This window comes from Watersipora subatra, chromosome 11 (assembly GCF_963576615.1).
Source record: "Watersipora subatra chromosome 11, tzWatSuba1.1, whole genome shotgun sequence".
Lineage (NCBI taxonomy): Eukaryota > Metazoa > Bryozoa > Gymnolaemata > Cheilostomatida > Watersiporidae > Watersipora > Watersipora subatra.
In genome coordinates, this window is record NC_088718.1 from 31,762,185 (window position 1) to 31,786,303 (window position 24,119).

General features: G+C 40.4%; 1 long non-coding RNA gene across 1 annotated transcript; it reads left to right on the forward strand.

Annotated features, from left to right (window-relative positions):
• The first annotated feature begins 7,749 nt into the window (after positions 1-7,749).
• Positions 7,750-23,270, forward strand: LOC137407726 (uncharacterized). Its single transcript, XR_010980034.1, has 3 exons — positions 7,750-7,808; positions 12,146-12,243; positions 23,086-23,270. It is a non-coding gene; the product is annotated as an uncharacterized lncRNA (long non-coding RNA).
• The last annotated feature ends 849 nt before the right edge of the window (positions 23,271-24,119 follow it).

The following is a 24,119-nucleotide window of genomic DNA, read 5'->3' on the forward strand; positions in this document are numbered from 1 at the left end:
AGTCTTACAGTGACTGCCTCAAGTTTGGAAGTAAGTACAATTTTTTATTGCATAAACTCTATAAAACTATATGTTATGCTAATACTTGTTATAGTAACATAACAGTCATGTTAACATAAGCTTTGTGATGAATAAGATATTATCGTAAACTGTATGTTGTGGTAATAGAACGGTATGTTGACATAATGCTTATACTACTACAAATATAATTAAGCATAAACATTATAAACATGTTATAAATATATTACTAGAATTATAAAAATAAACACAGTTAAAGGCATGAATGTTATGCAATGTACCCTACAGGATGAAAATATTCGTTGGTCATAAAAATTCGCGATTTCGCGAACAGTCAATTCCGCGAATTATTAAATTCCGTGAATAATTAGTTCTATTTTTAATCACAAGGGAGAATAACTACTGCATCACATTGAAAACTAGTCGCTAGGCTAGTTTTTAATATAAATACTAAACGTAGTTGAGTTCCAAAACATTTTTAAAATCATTGCCTGGCCTTTGAGCTAACACCATTGCCAATGCATCACATTTATTTACAAAATTATTCAAGGTTGTCACAAGATATGCAGAACGGCGTCATAGTGTAAATAGCCACTAGGCTGAAGTACTAAACGTAGCCGAGTTCCAAAAATTCTTTAAAATCGTCGCCGGGCTTCGAGTTTTATTGCCATTGCAGCAAACTTTACAAAATTATTCAAGGTTTTTACATGTTGTTTGGCATGGCTTCATCATCGCAAAAAAGCTCTCCTAGTCTTTTTAAATTGAAATCAACTCCATCAATCTCTAATACCGAAGTTGAGGACGATCATGATTCTGATCTGGACATTATGGTATGTATTTGATTTGCAGTGCAGATACGTTTTTCCATAATTAACTGCATTAGTTAATTCTTTAGTTTAAAAACTGATCGCTTTCATTAAATACTTCAGCTAGTGTCCTTGTACTTCCTTGACACTTGTTAATATTTTTTTCTTTTTTGTGTTTACTGCAGATTGAGAATGAAACAACTCACTTCGATTACGAAAACTAGAGACAAGTAGTAATATTCATCAAGGCATAAATATTGGCAGAGAAGCAACCAGTCAACTTAGACCCCTTCATCGACAACTCCTTGATATCGCGGCAGCAAACATGATTAAATTATATATTTTATTTCATGTATAGATACATTATAATTTATTACAAATTTGAGTGTAAAAATAAAATATTTCAAATAGAAATAAAATTTTACAAACGATGAATGGAGTAAATATAAACAGTTTAGTCATTATGGCGGTTATCTAGCAATAAAATTTAACTGGCACTCTTGATAAGTGAATACTAGCGTGTAATGGTGCTCTCTGACTAGTTATTTTGGTAATAGCAGCTCTGTCACTGTCTTGGGTAAATGTTAAAGGCGATTCTCTCGCTACTACATGACTAGTAAAAAAGTTATTATCAGAACTCTCCTCGTGGCTTACTATTGTAAAGTTCTGCTGGTTGGCCAAAGATTTGTGCTCGTAAAGGCATTTTTGTTCCTTTTTTAAAACAGATATATTCTCCTCATTAGCAGCTGCGGCCACTTCTATCTCAATTTCAAGATCTCCCTGAATGATTGGTGATCTTCTAAGAATGACATATACCACCCTTGCAATCGTTGTTCTTCCGTGTATGATGAAAAGTCACTCTCTCACACTAAAACAAATAATGAAGCGGTAAGGATGGAAAAAATAAATATTGTGTTTTACCGAAGAACCGAAGTAAAATTTAACTAATTTAGTAAATGTGAAAAACTCAATACTTACCACAAATTGTTGGTTTACCGTTCATCAAAGGCCTCCAAATCTATAGATATTCGGGAACACCTTTGAACGCATTAGAGAATTTATAGCTTAGCACAATCCACCTGTAGTTGTAAGCTAAATAGAAAACGAAACGTGCAATGCTTGCAGCCGCGCATGCGTAAGGTTAACTCTATTGCTAGACGTAATAGAGTTAACTTTTCCTAGAGAGTGGCATTTTTTAGCGAATAAATTCATCCGCGAATATGCATGAAAAGACAATTTTCGCAAAATATAACTCCGCGAATAAATTCATCCTGTAGGGCATTTCTCATGGTAATTTGACACTTTTAATAATGTAAACAGTTCGATAAAATAAAATTTATTTTAACAAGGATAAAATTTATTTTAATTAGAACAGGTTTTGTGTAGACATATTTTTAGTTCCACCTGATGATATATTATAAGCTACTTTAAACTTTTTAGAAAAGAACTCGTAATCATTCTTTGTTAAAATTATTTTACTACAGTGATTAGTTCTTACAAAAAAATTAAAGGATTTTAAAATTTGAAGCCTCTTCAATCAATTGAAATGTCTTACTGAACTAAAAATTTCAGTTTTAAAATTATTGATTTTTTCATACATAATGGTAGCAGTTTGCTGACCAGTTGCCCAGTTATAATATATATATTATGCATGTATATGCATAAATTTTCAACATCTATATACATAAATGTATATGTATATATATATGTCTATCTTGGATACTCGACAGCTTATATACTTACACACACGAACGCGCACACGCGCACACGCGCACACGCGCACACGCGCATGAATGTGCGCACACGCATGCACGCGTGCGCACACACATGTGCAGATGCACGCGCACACCCATGGGCAGATGCGCGCGCAAACACATGTGCAGACGCGCAAAAACACATGTAAAAACGCACGCGCAAACATGTGCAGATGCGCGCACACATGTGCAGACGCGCGCAAACATGTGCAGACGTGTGCACGTGCACACATGTGCAGACGCGCCCGCACACACATGTACAGACGCACGCAAACACATGTAAAGACGCATGCGCAAACATGTGCAGATTCGCGCACACATGTGCAGACGTGCGCAAACACATGTGCAGACACGCACGCACACACATGTGCAGACGCGCGCAAACACGCGCGCACACATGTGCAGACGCGCGCACACATGTGCAGACGCGCACGCACACACATGTGCAGACGCGCGCAAAAATATGTAAAGACGCGTGCGCAAACATGTGCAGACGCGCGCACAAACATGTGCAGACGCACGCGCACACATGTGCAGACGCGCGCGCACATGTGCAGATATATATATATATATATAACACACGTACATATATACGTGTGTATAGGTATATATATTTATATATATATATATATATTTATATATATACTCATGCTACAGACAGTACTGTTTCGGCTATTGAAGCCTCATCAGAGCAGCTCAGAGCTTAGGCAAGGGACACAAATCCCATTACCAATGAGATTATATATATATGTATATATATCGTAGGCCTGACCACTTATCTATTATATATATATATTTATAAATATATAGGTTTCAATTTGTAAGCGGCTAAAATGTCCGAGATAGATGTATATTTTTAAGATATATGTACGTATATGTATAAATATATTATTTGTCTAAGTGTCAGCTAATGAATCGAAACTTAAACAAGGTTGCAATCCTTCAAAATGCTCAATTGTTAGTGATTTCATACAATTTTTGAACACTTAGAAATCATTAAATGTAAGTTGACATATTTCATGTCGTTTTATTGCAGTATTATCTCAACATTGTTTAGTGAGAAGTCGCTGCAATGTTAAACGTGTCAGCCATGATGGTTAATAAAATGTTGCTGTGTTAATTTCAGCTGATGTGAGCACGTCTTGCCACTCTTCTATCTCTCCTAACTCGTACAGCTTTTCATCTAAGTTTTCTTGGATTTTTAAAACTGATAGCAGTGTCACAAAAAAGGGAGCATGGTTCGAGATCTCGCAAGGTTTGTATTTATAATGCAATGTGCAACACAGCTCCGAATATTTAATATCAGGTCAGATTAGCAGGTAAAGCAATAGCAGCGCTTATCTATATACATATATATATATATATAAATTGTTTCCTCACCCCGGATACCCCGTATGGGTGGTAAATTCTGCTCTAACTCGGGTCTCCTACCAGAGACCTGGGAGTTAGAGCACTCGCCTCAAGACCTTAGCTGTTCCCAATAGCGCACTTTTCTACAACTCACCTGAGTTGATTGCTGTTGGTATTTGGGCAAGCCACATTTTATGCGCCGGTGTTATTGCGCCCGGCGCAATAACACCGGTGCATATATACAATTACTTATTGTTATATATATATATATATATAAATCTCAGTGTTTGTTTACCTGGTGTCTGTCATTCACCTGTCCGAAGATGGCCATAAACTTTTAGCACCAAAAAATCTCTTTCGAACTGTGTTTCAATTGGTGACATTCCAATCGTAAGTCTAGTAACAAGCGTGTGTAACCACAAGGCTAAGACGTTCTTATCACTCCCATTTCTGATGTTATATACTATCAACTTTTTTCGTAGCTTCACACACTGATGTGCACTTTTATTATTAGTTATTAGATGTGTTACCTTTTGAATATTCTAAATTTTTGAATTTTTGCATGACTAAATTTTTTACAATTACTTATTTTTCAAGTTGTAACATTTAAATGACCTGCTTTAATTTTAAATGTGCTGCTACAATCTTATTTTTGAGTTTTAATAAAATTCAATCGCTATACACCTGTACAGACTAAATACCGTTTAAGTAGACAACTGAATTTTTTGTAGTAAGATTTACTTCTACATTTTCTCCGTTTGTCAGACAAAGAACTAAACAACAACACTCCGATATCTCATTTTTAATTTTGCTCCAGTATCCTCAGTATCAATAGGTACCAGTATCATCAGTAGCAAAAGGCACCAGTATCCTCAGTATCAAGAGGTACCAGTATCCTCAGTATCAAGAGGTACCAGTATCCTCAGTATAAAGAGGTACCAGTATCTTCAGTATCAAGACGTACCAGTATCTTCAGTATCAAGAGGTACCAGTATCCTCAGTATCAAGAGGTACCAGTATCCTTAGTATCAAGAGGTAGCAGTATCTTCAGTATCAATAGGTACCAGTATCCTCAGTATCAAGAGGTACCAGTATCCTCAGTATCAAGAGGTACCAGTATCCTCAGTATCAAGAGGTACCAGTACCCTCAGTATTAATATGTATCAGTATCCACAGTATCAAGAGGTACCAGTATCCTCAGTATCAAGAGGTACCAAAATTCTCAGTATCAATGGGTACCAGTATCCTCAGTATCAAGAGGTACCAGTATCCTCAGTATCAAGAGCTACCAGTATCATTGTATTCAAAGTTTGATGGATAGCTTCCGGTGCAACAGCAACCTATTTTAAACACGCACTTCTATGCACTAATAGTTATTAATAATTCAACAAATTCCTGGTTTTGATTTTTTCTCAGTTTGTGGTAATTATGTCATTACCACATCATTTTTAATTGTGATCATAGCAAAACAGATTTCATTTAGCCATTGCTTACTAAGTATTTTACATTACCATTTAAACACTTTAGCAGTTGTTTTATTTTTCTTTTAAATTATTTCACTGTACAAAAAAAACGTTTTTTGATATGAAGTTTCAAAGTTTCTGAAAGTTTTATAAAGTTTGAAAGTGTTCACAGTTGTATTTTTTCTCTCAGTTTGTTTGAACTACACAAATAGTTTTTCTCATGAGACACAGTTTAAAAATTAGAATGGTAAATGCCGTAAATGTTAAATAAAAATAAATTTTCTGTGCACAGACTTTTTTATTACCTGGATAATACCTAGCACTCAGTTAGGCTATATATAAATCACAAAGTCTGTGGTGTGTATGTCCAGCTGAGGTGATTAAAATTTATCATTGACAAATCTGCATCACAGAGGATTGCATCTTGAAGTCTTCCATTCTTAATGCGACAATTTAAACTATTGAGCTACATCTGGCACAATGAATTTAATAGGCAGATAGTCACTACATGGGTTAAAATACACATAACAACGCTGTGTTATGCTCAGCGTCACTAAAACTTGCTCTCACAGCTATTATTAATAAGTTAAGCAATACGTATACGTTAGTACTTGTGCAACACCGAGAACTAATCTAGTTCTCTTAAAATTGTGCCGAAACAGGTTTTGCTTCAACACTCCGTTTCCATGGAACTTTTCTTTGAGAGGATTTTGTATTGAGGATGCATATTGAAAATTCTATGCCGACCATGCTACTCAGTTTAATAAACTTGATTTTAATTTAAACCTCAACTACAAAAACTGATTTTAAATGAATTCTAATTTCAACTTAAAATAACAGTCGCTAAATTGAAAAGCTAAAAGCTCTTTTTATTGTTTTATTAGTATTTTGTATTATTATAGGTATTATTATTAGTATTTTGTATTAAACTTTTTACTTTTCCTTTTTATAGTTTTTACTTTTTGGTTATATTAACATTTTTGCCTCAAGAAAATTACCATGTGCATTTTATAAGATTTAGTTATGTATTTTAAAGCAAGCCAACCTACTCCCTCACTGCACCACACTAATCTCAAGTTAGCTCACATTAGAAGACAGTAAGTATATATTTATAACTATAATTTAATTATAAACTATAATTAATTCATAATTATGATTATTTTAATAACACTGAACAATTTATTAATTATAACTAGTTAATTGTAAATAATAAGTTATAAATATTATTATTAAATGAATTTATACATGTTATTGTAGTTTAATTATAAATTCATTTATTAACTAAATAATTTATGAAATTTGGTTACATATTGAAATGTAAACAACTATCATTTATTTATAGTTACCTAGGCTTGCATCATTAGGTAAAATACTAGCCATGTATTGAATTAGCTAATTTAAGCTGACTGCTCTGCATTACCCAATGAGTTTGAGTAACTTAAGCTAGTAAATTAAACTAGTCAAATCTTCACTATAATAACAACAATGTCTAAAGCAAGCTTAATAATCCTTACATAACACGTAATGATCTTTCCCACAGTCATGATCTTCAAGCCTGTCTATAGTAACCAATTTTATTTTTGAAAACACTTAAAAAGAAACATAATTCAAGCTGTGTAATGAGTATGACAACAATTATTCTATTGCATTGCTGTGTGGCCGCTTACCTCAGTAGATGGAATGCTTGCCTGCAGACCAGGAAGTCTTGAGTTCAAAGACAGCGCAAAGGGGATTTTTGTTCTTAAGTTTAATTGTTATAACTAGACACCCGACAGATGATAGACAGACAAATAGACAAACAGAAAAATGACAAACAATGAAATTTATATACATACAATAGATCACTAAGTAAACTATGTTTTAAACAAACTTTCATCAGTTTTCTTTTAATCTTGTTAACCCCCAATACTGTATCTAAGAGTAGCATCTATGGTATCACAAATAAGTGATTGCATTTAAATATATTTTATGCTATTATATCTTCAACAACTGATTCAATTACAGGCTCCAAAAGCACACTGAAGATCACATGTAATCCAACCTCATCGACAAGCGCAGCAGCAGGTGTGTATGAAAATGCAATGTCATAAGATCTTCAAAACTGTCTCTCATTGGTTGATGCTAGCTTACGGAATAGTTGAACTTGTGCCAATAATTCAGTTAGCCGCTAAGAATGTATACATTCTAATTCATGTGATAAACTGACAAATTAAATGTTTGAAAATTCTCAGTTGCACAGCAAGACTTCATTTCTTGTTTTAAGATTTGTAATTTGGAACTAAGCGAACTAGAAAGAGCAGTTCTACAATTGTAGCATGATTACTAGTCTTATCTCTTGCTGTTACAGTGACTGGAGGAGTGGTGGCAGCAGGGGTAATTGTGGCGATTATAATTGTCATTGCACTTGTCTTCTTCACGTAAGTTGAATATTTCGTTCTCTAATAAGCTCACCCTCACATGTGTGTAGCTATTTCGACCTCAACAAAGAGTGCCCATCTCCAATAGTAGCCATTTGGTACTATATTAAGCATTTCGTCGAATATAAGTTTGTATTTTATGCTCTATCAAGCACAACCCTATACCAGTGTGTCACTTTTACTTTGTACCAAGCATGATCTTAGACAAGCATATCTGAAATGCTTGCCTACAGGTGTTCCAATTTTGTTTCATACTACAATATTCTTATGAAAATGCCTCTATTCTGCCTTCAACTAACTACTACCTGGCGCAGTTCTTATCTATTCTACTGTCTGTCTAACGTGCTCAGGGTTTGTCACTGAGATAAGTTCCTGAACTTCGACTTTTGTTAAGCAAACTTTTATACAAACTATATTCTGTGCAGGAACATACATCACAGACTAACACCTGCCATTTGTGTACCACTTGGTCATTGCCACTTTACGCACCATGCACAGTATGTGTGTGTGCGGGCGAGTGCGCGCGCGAGTTGCACGTGTGTGCGCTTGTGCGCGCGTGTGTGCAAGTGTGTGCAAGTGTGTGAGTGTGCGCGTATGTGTGAATGCATGTTTGTCCAAGTGTGCGTGTCCGCAAGTACACGAATGTGTGCGTGTGCAGGTGTTTGTGCATATGTGGGCAAGTAGAATCATTGAAAAAAACATTTTAGCTTCGAAATGAGAATTGCAGGAGCAAATTCAAATTCATTTCAGAGTTGGAATGCAAAAATTGGCATGCCAGTTTTTGCATGCCAGTGTTGGCATGCGAAAAAATCAATTTTGTTGTTGGTAGAACTGTTTTTCATTGGCTTTTCACTCCTAAACATACAAAAAGAACATACAAAACATACAACATACATACTTTCAGAAAAGGATAATAGTTGCTGTTGTCTCCCTTGTTATATTTCTCACTCCATTATCTAACTATGATAAATTTTGTTGAGCTGTACTCTTCCCATAGTCAAATGAACTATGTGCTTATGTTATACAATAAAGTTTATTAAAACACATGGTGCTTTATGCAATTGAAATACTTGACACTGGAAATGCTGGCATTTTAGAAAATAAGTGTGCATGTCACTAAATAACTTCTTGTTAAAAGAGAACTGCATTTCAAATAGTCATACCTTGCCATATGAGTGCTCAAAGCACTATGCATACCAAAAGCAAGATATGAATAGAATTTCAAACTTCTTCTTGATAATAGTAACCCATGAGATACAAGCTGGTTCTTGATACTAGTAACCCATGAGATACAAGCTGGTTCTTGATACTAGTAACCCATGAGATACAAGCTGGTTCTTGATAATAGTAACCCATGAGATACAAGCTGGTTCCTGATGGCCACTCCATCGTCAAATTAAATTTTTTCTCTCCTGTAATACCCTTGTTAGGTGGCTTTTTAATAGTATGGTAATGTATTAATTTATATTTAGTTGTTTTATATAGGAATTAGCGCTCTGAGACACGAGTAGGTTGATATACGAAGCAAGTCCAAAAAATACATTAAATTCCTATGGCAAGGTATGACTGTAATGACATTTGCCTTAAAATTGCGTTTGCTACCAATAAAGAATGAAAAGCTGGATAAACTGGCTTTGGTATTTAGCAGCATGTTTTTCAGTCCTCAGCTAACATATGGTTCCGGATGCTACAGTGAACAAAAATATGATAGGCAAAGTATTATAGCTCATGGCCCTAATTTTTGGTGGACTTCCTGTGCATCAAGTTATCAAGTAACCTGCACCCTTGCGAGAATATCCAACAGAATCTGGAATAGTAGTATATGGTGAAGAGGGGAACTGTCTTCTCATCATGCAAACAGAACACCAATGAAGACCCTGTTGGGTCATGTTCAAGTGAAACAATCTGTTAAAAAAACATTGTTAAGAGGAGGGTTGTCGAGAAACAGCAGAAAATTTCTGGTCATTTGAAGTAGACTATCAGCTATCTTGTAACTGACTAAAATAATGTACAGTGAAACCGTGGTTCTCAAACATTATCTGTTCCGGAAGGTTGTTTAAAAATGGAGTTGTTCAAGATCCAAAACAATTATTCTTATTACAATTAATGTATGTAAGTTTTAATCCGTTCCAGTATAAAAAACAACTTCGGTAAAGTAATTTTTTAACATTTCACACTATAAACTGTAATTTATACTACATGCTATAAACATAAACGGGTAGGTATGACTCGTGTTTATTTTTAATAAAATATTTGATGAACAAAGAAAACAAAAACCGTAAAAATGTCGTATGTTTTGCTCTTAAAGCATCGAAAAAATTCTTGCTTGAGATAAAATACCAAAAGTTGCAGAAATTGATAACGAAACAGCGAGAAATTCAACAGAACAGTATCATCAGAAAACGTGTGAAAAAAATAATACCAATGGCACGTTTACTTTACATCATTGAAGGAAAATCCTCCTGCAAAATAGTGTTAGGCCGGTATTGGATTATCCACTCTTACCGATACCGAAGGATTCTCGGTATCCGAGGACACCAATAATTTTTGGTGACAGCTAGTTATCCGCGGCCGGTTTATATGATTGGCATTTATCCATAAAAGCCTATCGGCAATTGGTTATACGAATATATCCGGATAGATTTTTAAAGCGCTTCTCTGACGAACATGCTAATCTCAGCGCGCATTAGCGAACAAGTTCAACGAAAATTTTTACGCTTACCTTATCTACTATTATATTACGTTACATTGATAATGCCACCAGCCTCAAAGGTTTTGAGAGTTCTCCAAAGACAGGAGAATGTATAAAGATTAAAGAATCTAACGAGACTGGACTCTAATTTGACTGCGTATAATTATGTGATTACATTACCTGATTACAATGTGTGATAATAAGAGTTCTGTAAGCTGTTTCAGTATATTTAACAAAAAGAGCCCCTTGCCATTATCTATCTGTTCGCTATTATACTTAACGTTTGTATCAATAACTATATTTTGTAATAGAATAAACAATAAAAAAATCTATGATGAAACTTATATTTCCATCTTTCTTTTCTGGCTTGCTAAAACAAGGAGTCTCATTGCCGTAACCATATACTGCTGACTAAAGAATGTTTTTTGTACAACGGTAAAAGTTGTTCGAGACAGTTACTAAAATGGTTACTTTAAATGGTTTAAAGTTTAAACCATTAAACTTTAAACCATTTAAAGTTTAAACACACACTGAAAACAATGTACCGAACGACAGTACCGACAATACCAAACAACAGTACCGACAATACCGAACTTTCTTAGTTGGCAAAGGATACCGAATATGGTAAATACCGAGGATACCGATACCGAGCAAACCGGTAAAAAAGTGGGAAGAATATCTGATCCGGCACTAAATTAAATACTGGCCCAACCCTACTCCAAAATAATTTAAGGAAAGTCGACTAGAGGAGTTGTCTCGCGAGCAAATCTTAACATTAAAAGGATGCCTTCCCAAATTGTTCCTTCTTTTTTTGTAAAGAATTTGTGAAGTGTAATTTGCTTTTCTCTGCGTTAGTGAATGTTTCTATGCTATTTCTGAAGCTGCTCTGAGCATTTAATACTAATGCGTATGCTGCGATTTAGTCTACGGCCAAATCTTTGTTCGAGATCCGAGACAAACAAATCACAATTTTTTGGGTCAAAAACCAAATTGGTCGAGAACTGAAGCATTCGAGAACCGAGTTTCCACTGTACATGTGTAGTAAGGCCATTGCTACCAAAACATCTATAGTCTTTGCAACCCATTTGATGATGCATAAAATAATTGCTCGTTTTTTTATTGCACAAGTTTAATAAACATATTCCTGCTAATCCAAATTTCAATCTCCTACTGAAATGTTATACACATACTGCTCGGAAAATAATTTTAACTTGGATATAAATTCTAATTGGTTGAAGCATGCAGGATCTCACCCGAGAATTTTATAAACCATAATGCAAAGTTCTTTGTTGCTAGTTTGATGTTATATTACTATTATTTTGATGTTATATTACTGTTAGTCAGGTGTTATATTACTGTTAGTCTGATGTTATATTACTGTTAGTCTGGTGTTATATTACTGTTAGTCTGATGTTATATTGTTGTTAGTGTAGTGATATAATGCTGCTCCTGTAAGGATTGTAAAGTAGCAACTTAATGTAGATTCGATAAAGATTATATTCTTAACAACCATCTGTTGTTATAATTAATTTTAGCTAGATTTTAGCTAAAGTCACTGAATATTTTAAACTCAATGTTTTTTTAGGTTTAACTGAATTAATAGTTGGAATTATTATTGTCATAAACTGCTTGTACATGTATGTAGGAGAAACCTGAAGGCTCCAGCACGTGTTTTACCAAATCCTCCTACTCTAGTTGTTAATGACACAGCACCTCCTCATTATACCCCTACCCCTGCACCAGGTACACCTTTGTTTTACATCATCAGATTTTAAAGTTTTTTATTACCATTTAAAACCATTTAGTTAGCCATGGGTTCTTTCTATTTCACATACAATTTCTCTAACACAATAATTATAGGGCCTAATCTTTAAAAGCAACTTATAATGCTGAAATAATGTCTTTTCAAAAGTTTAGTATAAGCAATATGTCTTGTTTAATGTGCCTACTGTCCACACAATATACTGACAAACTTTATTACCAATTTATAAAAACATACTGACTAGAATAAAAGTATTAAACTTCAGCAAGCTTAATTGGCTAAACCATACAATTATTTTCAAAAAGCTGAAATTGTGTGTAAATTGAGGAAGCATTTTAATAGGTTTTTTGTAAATGGTTACATAATTCATACTTATACGGATTTTGCCACAGGGTTTTTTTAGATCGTTGCTATTGATTAAAATAAAAATAGTGATGTTAAAGTATTGTAGGTAGTCATTTCAATCCCAATTTGATTATTTAGTATAAGAGATGGTGGTTGTAAAAACAATCACATGGTATTTTTTCAACAAAAACCTTTCACCGATGTAGTAAATTAGTAGTGAATTTTCATTTTAAATTTTTAAATCCATTAGCCTCTAAGCCTTATCAAAACATTCATTCATCGACTAACCTGACTAGGCGGTGGAGCTATTTTTCTCTTCCCTTTTTCGAGAGCTGATAATCTTTAGATATGACATTTACAACTCAAACCTAAGCAAGAAGAATTATCGCTTTTTATATCAAAAGTCCTGCTTCTATAACAATATTCAGATTAATTCAAAATAACCATGTTAATTAAAAAATCATTTTTTGCATTAGTAAACCTAATAATAAAAAGCTGTTTTTGGTAAAAAACAAAAAACAAACAAAAAATGAGCTTATTTATATGTCACTCAAAATTTTTAACTTTCCTAAATTTAAAACTTGGCAAGTTTCAAATTTTAGTTACAAATATTTATTAATTACCATTATAATTTTAAAACTTTTATAATTAAAACTTTCAAAAATGTTACACTGCAAATTTTTAAAAGTTGCAAAACTTTCTAAATACTGCATCAATTGCAGAAACATTCAGCCTGATATATACCTTGCGAGGCACCTCTGATACCACCATTCCTTCTAAACTGTTTTCCTTAAAATGTTTTTTTATCCAAAATACTGCGTTAGCATTACATTAGCATCATATTATTTTACACTTCTAGCCAAGGGTTTGTTTCTGTTCATAGATTTTCTAATTACCTTCCACCTTCCCTTAAATGGTGCTTCAGGAAATGTGCAAAAAGATATTTTTGTTGGAGTTTTAATTGAGCATTTTTAGGACAAAAACATTAAAACTATCCAACTAGCTTCTGAATCAGAAAACAAACTCATTTTTTTAACACTTTTCATCAAGGTTAATAGATAAACATGCACAAAATTTTAGCCGATATCATCAAAAAGTATTGCTATTGTTTATCATTAGTTTTTAACCTGTTAACATGCTTTCATCAAGCGTTATATCTTGATATGTTTTTATTAAACCCTGTATTCAGTTATAACAATTAAACCCTGTGTTCAGTTATAGCAATTAAACCCTGTGTTCAGTTATAGCAATTATAATCTAGCAATGAAACTGCACAGCACTGGATTTGATCTCGGTACCTCCAGATCTAGAGGCGGCGAATACAATAGAGTCATTGATCAAATAACAATTACATTGGTTAAGATCCTCGGACTTGAAGCGCTTGATTGCGGTTAATAACTAGTACTGTTATGGTGTTATGTGCTAACTAGCAGTGAGAGTTGTGCATAACGATTGTTAAGCTAACCCAAAACATCGGTATTGTCATAGTAAATATCTAGCTTTTCAGGTAAGTTACCAAAATATGTTCAGTAATTTTTTTATTACTCGTGAAATGCTAGGTATATAAGTATACCAGTTGTGCTACCCGGCGTTGCCCGGGTAATAAAAAAGTCTTTGGTCAGAAAATTGATTTGTATATAACATATTACAATACTTGCCATTCTAGCTTTTAAACTTCATATCCTTCATGTTCTTACCGTTTTACTGTAACGAATAACACTGAACTTGCCATGGCGAGTAACCGAATCTCCTAATAACATATGCACTCAGTACGCGAGTCGCAAAATTTTAAGTTTTTAGATAAACTATTGTCGATATCATGGGGCTAAACAAATTAGCCCTAATTAAATAAATACAAAGAAGCATCGTGATGCATATACATATGGTCTAAAATATTTCTTAGCCAGGGTTTGTAGCGCGTGAACACTTTGCTAAAAATAATTAGCATGTGGTTTTGATATATCAAATATGAGAACGCCTTAGATTTTAATTTCCTAACCGAGGATTCGTAGCATGTGGGCGCAATGATAAAATAATAGCTATAGCTGGACAATCAAACTGACGAATATAAATACTAACTTTGAGAAATATATATATAGATATGCATATATGTGTATATGTACATGTATATAAGTATATAAGTATACATACATGCATATATACATGTAGGTATATAGGTTTATATGTACATGTAAATATGTATATACACTATATGTATATATGTATTTAGGTATATAAGTATATAGGTGTAGAAGTACATAGTTATATAGATATGTAGGTATATACATGTAAGTACACTAGCTGTGCTGATATACCTAAATTGATGGCGTAACATCATGAGAAGCAGTAGCACTTATTAGTAAGCTTACTCAAATTAGCCATTGGCAATGTGGCACCCGAATAGCAACTACGTTACCTGTCACTGTTTATAACCTTTTTTTTAATACTCGTACTACCCTGAGCATTCCGCTAGTCCATATAATAAACGTTGAATGTATACATATCTTTGTTTCAAGCTAAATTTGCATTCATCGGGCTGCACTAGCACAATGACTTTATACAAGGTCGTGTCCTTTTTGTCCAAAACAAAGTAATCTGATTGGCCAGTTGGATTTTTTCTTACTTTCCTAAAATGAGAGAAAGGATAATTCTGAGAATATGGACAGCTGTGATGGAAACATGCATTACCATCTCCTTTTTGGTTATTGTCATTAGAGTTGTGTTCTCTTGTGTTATTTTATATAGTCACGCCCCTAGAGGAGGTTGGCCCTAGCCACCTCATTTGCATATCTGGTTATACTTAAGGCCGTGTTTCGGCCTAGTAAGTTCGTTCAATACATGCTTTGCATTTGGACCCACACTCTTCTGTTACCTTGCGCAATAACAGAATCACACTGAGCACTTATTTACTCTAAGCCTCAGTCTACGGACTGTGCTTTGGGAGTAGAGTATAGAAGCACTGTCGACCCCGGTCGACCTCAGGTCGACCTTGTCGAACGAGCATAATATCACTCAGGGAGCAATTCCCCGTGTAAGGTGGTTGTAGTAGACCGGTGGTGTAAGCCGACTTAGTCGCCTCCGCGTGTTGGTCAACGGGCAACACTTACACGGCCCCTGTGGAAGGTGAATGCAGACCGGTAGAGTAAGCCGACCCAGGTCGCCTCTACGTGTTGGTCGCTGGATCCAACACACTGGTGGCAGCAGTGGGATTGAACTGCGGTAATTAGGACTTATAAGACGAACCTAGTAACCATGCCAAACAGCCGACGGAATGCTACCAGAGATCTGGCTGAGGCAGAGTTACAGCAGGTCGACCAGATTGGTCAACTGACAGAGGCTATCACTAGAGCCTTACAGATACCCAGAGGGGGAGCCAGCTTCAAGCCTCCGAAGTTCGATGGGAGTGAGGATGTAGAGTTATTCATCTCCCAGTTCGAAGAGGTTGCGGAAGCAAATGAGTGGAGTGAGAAGGCCACGCTCCTCCACCTGCGGGAGACCCTGAAGGAGGGAGCCAGAGGTTGCAGTCGAGGGGACTCACCTGCCTCCATCTTCTCGGCTTTACGCATGAAGTACGGGCTCTCCCCGAGAGAGGCTAGGAGTAGACTCCACCTAAAAAGGGAACCCAAGACGAACCTCCAAGAACATGCCACAGAGATGGAGCGTCTGGTGAAAATAGCATACGCTGACCTCCCAGAATCCTACCAGTCCAGTATGGCCATGGATGCGTTTTCTCTGACACTGGGAAATACGCCCCTCCAACGCCACCTGTTGGCAATGAAGGCACAGAGCTTGGAGGAAGCAGTGCAGGCGGGGAACGAGTTCCTGCAAATTCAGCCCACTCTTCCTCGGCCTGGTGCCCGACCCCTAATAATGACGGTGGAGGAAGAAGAAGTCACCCCCGCTACAGTCGCCCCCGTCCATTCGGACCCCCCATCAGCCACCTTGAACGACGTCCTGATGGCTATAAAGGGGTTAGCAGATGGACTGAGGGAAGGAAAGCTGTTGGGACAACGGGGCGTGGACAAAAGGGGACCAAATTGTTGGGGTTGCGGCCAGGCAGGGCACACCCAACGCCGGTGCCCCCAAGCCTCCCAAAGACAACAGCCTCAAGTCACGAGGCCGGGAAACGGTTACCATCCACAGCAGTAGGGGGAAGTACTGACTGTGGATCAAATATACCCTTGCGAGGACAGTGGCAACAGCCACGACGGACTAGGCGACACAGGCTCCCCCCCTGCTCGCCACCGGTCCCCTTGCATAACCAATATCAACCCTTACCTGAGTGTGCAGGTCTCCCACTCTCAGAAGCCAAGGACGAAACCTACGTCTGGCCAAAGCCGTCTCGGCCTTCCAAGAAGGGCCCCCAGAGGACTAGCAAAGCCAGACGGACCCACGGAGACGAGTCATGGAAGCCGCATAATAGCAGCTATTTCTTACCAGGTCGCATCGGAGGCCAGCCCGTCCAATTCCTCGTGGACACCGGATGTACCTCTAATTTGTTGGGACGACATGTCTTTGAGCGGTTACCTAAAGATGTCAAAAGCAAATTGGAGGTCCGGGAGGACTATGGACAAATGGCAGATGGTACCCGGCTGCAGTTCCACGGACTCATCACTCTCCCGGTCAGAGTCAGGAGTGTCCAGGTTACTGTGTCTCTCGTGGTGTGTGCCCTGAAGGAGGATGCCATCCTGGGCATGCCTTTCCTGGTCGACCACCACTGCGAGATGAACTTTCAGCAACCCACATTGGTGTTAAATGGACAGAAGTTGACTTGCACTGACCGAGAGGGTCGACCTCTGACAAGCAGCGTGCAGATAATGCGAGCCACAACGCTTCCCCCTCGAACCGAGGTCCTGGTTGCCGGACGTCTCACGTCCTCCTCCTATCAGCCAGTCGGGTTAATTGAGGGAACGAAGAATGGATATATGGTGGCCGCCAGCCTACACCAACCCGGTGAGAAGGGGAGAGTGGCCATCCGTTGTATGAACCCCACCGACCATCCCGTCAGCGTGACGGCAGGAACGGTCGTGGGGCAATACACTGGGGTCGGGCCGGACGAAATAGGGGCCCCCTGGACAGCGAAGGGAGACGCCGAGGTTTCCAAAGAAACTCCCCCTCCTGTCTCCAACGTACCTCCCCACATGCTGGACCTGCTCCGACAGGCGGCACCACATTGCTCATCCCCTACCGAGCACCGAAGGATGGAAGACCTTTTGACCCGTTATGCGGATGTATTCAGCCAAGGGAGTGAAGACATGGGGCGTACCACCCTGGTACAACACGAGATCCCCCTCCTCCCAGAGGCACAACCCATCCGCCAACACCCGTACCGTGTAGGACACGAGAAGGAAGCTGAAATCGAACGACAGGTTTCGGCCCTGGAAAAGCAAGGCATGATTGAGCCCGCTCACGGGGCCTGGAGCTCTCCGGTGGTCTTGGTGAGGAAGAAGGACGGGGCGTGGCGATTGTGTGTAGACTATAGGAAACTTAATAGTGTCACTCGCCAGGACGCCTACCCCCTCCCCCGGATTGATGAGAGCTTGGACGCCTTGTCCGGTAGTAGGTTCTTCAGTACCTTGGACATGATGAGCGGATACTGGCAGGTACCCCTCTCCGCCGAAGCCCAGGAGCGGTCGGCGTTCGCCACACGCAGTGGGTTGTGGAGGTGGAAGGTGCTCCCCTTTGGACTGACCTCCGCCCCAGCTACCTTCCAGCGGCTGATGGAACGTGTCCTCCAAGGGCTACACTGGAAAACCCTGCTGCTGTACCTCGATGACATCATCGTCATGTCAGCCGACTTCTCTAGTCATGTCACTAGGCTTGCCGAGGTGTTGGAGCGATTGAGGCAGGCCGGGCTGAAGTTAAAGCCCTCCAAATGCAGCTTGTTCCAGACCCAGGTCAAGTACCTGGGCCACATAGTCAGCAACACGGGGGTGGCTACCGACCCTGAGAAGATTCAGGCCATAAGTGGATGGGCAGCACCCCAGGACGTGACGCAGCTAAGGTCATACTTGGGTACCACTGGGTACTATCACAGATACGTGCCGGACTACGCCTCGATCGCCAAACCTCTCACCTTGTTGACCAGCGAAGGGGTCCCCTGGAAATGGGGAGAAGAGGAACAGGAAGCTTTCCTTAGGCTCAAATGGTCGCTGACACACGCCCCAGTACTGGCATATCCCGACCCCTCCTTGCCCTACGTGCTAGATACCGATGCTAGTAACGTAGGGACTGGGGCTGTGTTATCCCAGGTCCAGCAGGGCACGGAGCGACCCATAGCCTACTATAGCAAGACCCTCTCCTCCGCCGAACGCAATTACTGCGTAACCAGAAGGGAGCTACTGGCAGTGGTACAGGCTGTCCGGCATTTCCGGCCCTACCTATATGGCAGAGAGTTTACCATCCGAACCGATCATGCCTCCTTGGTTTGGTTGCACCGGAGGAAGGAACCCTCTTGCCAGGTGGCCCGGTGGCTGGAGAGCCTGGCCGAGCACAAGTACCGAATTATCCATCGAAAAGGCGATAAACACGGGAACGCCGATGGATTGAGTCGACGACAGTGCGTCGACTGCCGGCAGTGTGCTGCTATTGAGAGGCGGGATCAAGGGCCAACGAGGTCGCAAGTATGCGACTCTCTAGTAAACCCAGGAACGAATTGGGAAACTGCTGTGCCAGTGGACCAAGTTCCGGTACAGCCGCCAAGAGGCACCGGAACATCCAGTCCCAACCCCCGTCAGCTGGATGAGGATGAATGGCCTCGACTACCGGGCAACAGACCCGTTTTAGGGCACGGCCTCCCGACTCCCACACCAACCAGTCCAGTCCCAGTACGGCTGCCGGGCGGTGCAGGGACACCCAGAGTGTCGGACCACCCTCCCAGAAGGCCTCAGGATCCTCAGTTACAAGCCGTCAAGGTAACTAGCGAAACCAAAATTGTGGATGGAACTGGTGAAAGTGTAGTCCAAAAGGTTCCAGAACAACTGACGGTGGTACAAACTCCGCTGGATGAAGTACGGGCACTACAACAGAGAGCCGCTACCGACCTAGGGGTCATTTACCAGGCCGTCAGGAACCGGAGAGGGGTGGAAGAGTCCGTGCTACGAGTAGGCAGCCCCGAGCTGCAGCGATTGGCCCGGATGTTTCACCAGCTCCGGCTCGACGAGTCGGGCGTGTTGACCCTCCATCTCACCCAGAATGGGCGAGAAAAGGTGGTGGTGGTATGCCCGAAAACATTGAGACAGGAGATCCTAGGGAAAGCCCACGAGCAAACACACTGCGGTGTGGAGAAGACCTTGAAACGCGTCCAATTGGACTGGTATTGGCCGGGTATGGCCGGAGATATCCGGAGAGCAGTCCTCTCTTGCGAAGTTTGCCAGAGGGCCAAAACAGGAAAGGGGCGGACCTCCGGGAATAGACAACGGCTGTACGCCGGGAGGCCATGGCAACGCCTAGCCATAGACTTGGTGGGACCCCTGCCTCCGACCCCTCGAGGAAATGGTTGGGTGTTGGTGCTCACTGATCACTTCACTAGGTGGTCAGATGCTTTAGCCATTCCCGACGCTACAGCCCCAACGGTAGCCCAGATCCTAGACGAGAGGATATTTAGTTACTTCGGGCTACCCGAGATTATCCATACCGACCAGGGGAGCCAATTCGAGTCCTCGTTATTCCAGGAGCTATGCGACTTGTGGGGAGTCGATAAATCTCGGACTACCCCGTACCACCCCGAAGGGAATGGGGTGGTTGAGAGAAACAATCGTGTGTTGGGTGACTCCCTACGAGCTCTCTTGCTGGGCAGAGGGCAGGAAGATTGGGACCAGTTACTGCCACAAATCATGCGGACGCTGCGAGGGTTACCACACTCCGCCACTAAAGAAACACCCAACTATCTGATGTTGGGTCGGGAACTACGTCTTCCTGACCAGTTGCTGTATGGGAATAGACTAGAATCATTCGCAAGCATACATGAGTATGTGCAGACCGTCCACGACCGGTTGATACAAGCCCACACTCTCCTCCGAGATAGGCAAAAAGAAATTGTGTCAACTGATGCGAGAGAGCCTCCGTTATTCAATGAGGGTGACCTCGTGTGGTTGCTAAGCAAGCGGCGGAGAAGGGGGGAAAACCCGAAGCTAGCAGCCAAGTACTTGGGGCCCTATCGCGTGTTAAGGAGTCACGAAAACCATACTTACGAAATAGAGAGGTATGGACAGCGATCTATCCAAGCGGAGGGAAGGTTACGACTCTGTCACCCCAGTCCGGTGCAACAAGGACGAGCCCCGGTTGAAGTCGAGCCTGCTCGCCGTCCCAACATGAGGGGTCGACCCAGAAGGCAAATCGCACGAGGAAACGATAACCCAGAAGTCGTTATTCCAGAGTTGCCCCTGCCTAGCCAACTGACGGAGTTGCGAATACCTCAGTCGCCAGGAAGGTCAGAAGCACTTCGATTTCCCAGGAGAGATTCCTTGGTCCCCCCAGGGGAACACAATCCTACCTCGATGATTTACCCCGGCCCTGGCGGCGAGTTGATACCCGAGGAGGAAAGAGCCACGGAAAATACGGGAGCCCAGGCTAATGATACCGGGGCTGGGGATGCGCCACGGCCCCAACGAATCAGGAGGCCTCCCGCGTACTTGACCGATTACGACACTAGCACCGTCCAATCGGGAGAAGCCCTCGGAGTTCAAGGTCAGAAGGCGGCCATTTTGGGTCCCAGACAGAACGCGCTCATTACTTGTTACCAACTCGAGGCGCACACACCTATATCTTTTCTCAACATGGAAGTCACTAAAGAAACCGTAAAGAAGGCTGCACCGATCATCGGAGCTTTACCCCTATTGCCCGAAGTAAAGATCATGCCACTGGAGCTCCACCCAGCGCCGGGTGAAACCCTAGGTGACTCAGAAACGGATTCTTTGGATAATCACGTTCCACACTCCCCACTACCGACCAAATGGATCGCGGCAGAGACAGCTAAAACGATCTCGAAACTATGTCGAGAGAAAGGTACTAGCTGTCCATTATGCCAACAACTACTCTCTAACCCTCGGCGGCGCAGAATTCACATCGCCCAACATTTTACACGCTTCTTCTGCAAATGTGGGAGAAACTCCACATCTCGAGATACTATTGCAAAACATCAGGCTCGGATTAAGGATGCCGAGGTACGGAAGGCTCACGGTGGAAAAGGAATTACTATATACGAGGTCGACCGAAATAGCTACCCGGCCTGGAGCACAAAGGTACAATTAAATAATCCTCCAGCCTTCGAAAAGCCCACACCCTACGGGCCAGTTAAAACCAAGCCGCCTACGCGAAGAGGGCTCCAGGCACCTCTCCCCTCTCCCCCGAAGAAGAAGTGGTGCAGTCCGCCCAAGCTGGAACGACCGGTCCCAGCCCCTAGAAGATTGACGACGATAGGCAGTATCCAGAGCCGGCTAGGGGACGTACGACCCCGGGTCACAGTGGACGCTTTGCGAGAGGAGGCCTCCAACCTCCGACGGGCGGCTCGTCGTCTGGAGGACCTGGCGAATCGCGTGTCGACCTCCTAGATGACACGGTTGACATGGTTTATCAATATTTCTCTTGGTATGTTTAGTAATTGGGGTCTCTCATATTATTATACTTCCTTTTCTTTGTTTGTTTTGTTGTAGCTAGTTGGTGTGTTCCTATATTCTTGTATCTTTTTTTTCTTTTCTTGTGATTTTTATATATAGCCGGTAGTCGTCTATAGGGGCGGCGTGTGTGATGGAAACATGCATTACCATCTCCTTTTTGGTTATTGTCATTAGAGTTGTGTTCTCTTGTGTTATTTTATATAGTCACGCCCCTAGAGGAGGTTGGCCCTAGCCACCTCATTTGCATATCTGGTTATACTTAAGGCCGTGTTTCGGCCTAGTAAGTTCGTTCAATACATGCTTTGCATTTGGACCCACACTCTTCTGTTACCTTGCGCAATAACAGAATCACACTGAGCACTTATTTACTCTAAGCCTCAGTCTACGGACTGTGCTTTGGGAGTAGAGTATAGAAGCACTGTCGACCCCGGTCGACCTCAGGTCGACCTTGTCGAACGAGCATAATATCACTCAGGGAGCAATTCCCCGTGTAAGGTGGTTGTAGTAGACCGGTGGTGTAAGCCGACTTAGTCGCCTCCGCGTGTTGGTCAACGGGCAACACTTACACGGCCCCTGTGGAAGGTGAATGCAGACCGGTAGAGTAAGCCGACCCAGGTCGCCTCTACGTGTTGGTCGCTGGATCCAACACACAGCTGCTGTTAAATCAGATGTTTTTTGCTGAGACAGGATAATTCAGGGTTGGTAAATATGAATAGTTTTCAGTGGGACATAAGTTACCTTTTTAGTCAAGTTTCTGTATGGTTTGCAGTGTTTCAAGTTTTTTCAAGGTTTCATATCACTAAATTACAGAACTGATGTGCGGCTATTGATAGTCATTAATAAAATCTCTAACGTTTACAGGACAGACAAGTGTTTCTACTCCTAATATCAACAGCGGAAGAGAGAACCCAGCTTGCAACAATTAAGGTGATACAGAACAATTGGTAAACAATGAAGTGATGAGCGGACAATCCTAAAGAAAACAAAATACTTTCATTGCTTTTTTGCAACTACTTCAACATAGTCGAACAAGAGGCAGCATTTATGTTCCTATTACAGCAGCATCATATGAAACTATTGCTCAATGATTTTGCAGCTAGGCGAGTTTTCAACTAACACTGCATTGAGAGATATCCAATTATTATTAGAAACTTATTATTCTCAATGAAGCTATAATATTCCAGGTAATCACCATGTTTAAAAGGCTGTTCTCTGATGATAAAAAGTATAGTATAACTCTGTGTGTCCGCTAATCAACAAGCAATCATGAAGAACGTACAAACCTATTCAAATGAGAAATTCACACCAGGTCTTCAGGCAATACAATGCTGTTCTGAAATTCAAAGGATACAAACCGGAACAAGGTTTACAACAGCCACTACTAATTATTCATCTAAATAATATAATGAAAGATATTGAGGCTGGGTAGAAGTCATTTTATGACATGGTAAAATACTTAAGTAAATTACACTTATTCGATTGAAAGGCAGATGCAGCCAACACAGCTGCTCATAAACTTTTAACCTTGTTAGGGTCAATGCCCTAATAAAGAGAAGTTTGGGTCAACCAAGCAGTGCTAAATTTTCACAAAATTAAATGTATCCTTACTCTATATACTTACGCAATTTACACAACACAAAATGTCCAAAAAAAGTCAAATGTGAATATTTTCGGTTTTTCAAGAGTTAGTGCTAAAGTAATAAAACCATTTTGAACTATGCAAAAAAATCCAATACACAAGATGTGCGCAGTAGATCATATGCTTGCAATATGCTACTAAAAAATTCCACTCTATTCATAGTGCTGTGTAAATACAGCAAACCAGAAGCTTGCAGGTCTTTTAGGAAATTTTGTTAGAAAATTGAAGTTTAACCAAAAACATTAGAGTATAAAAG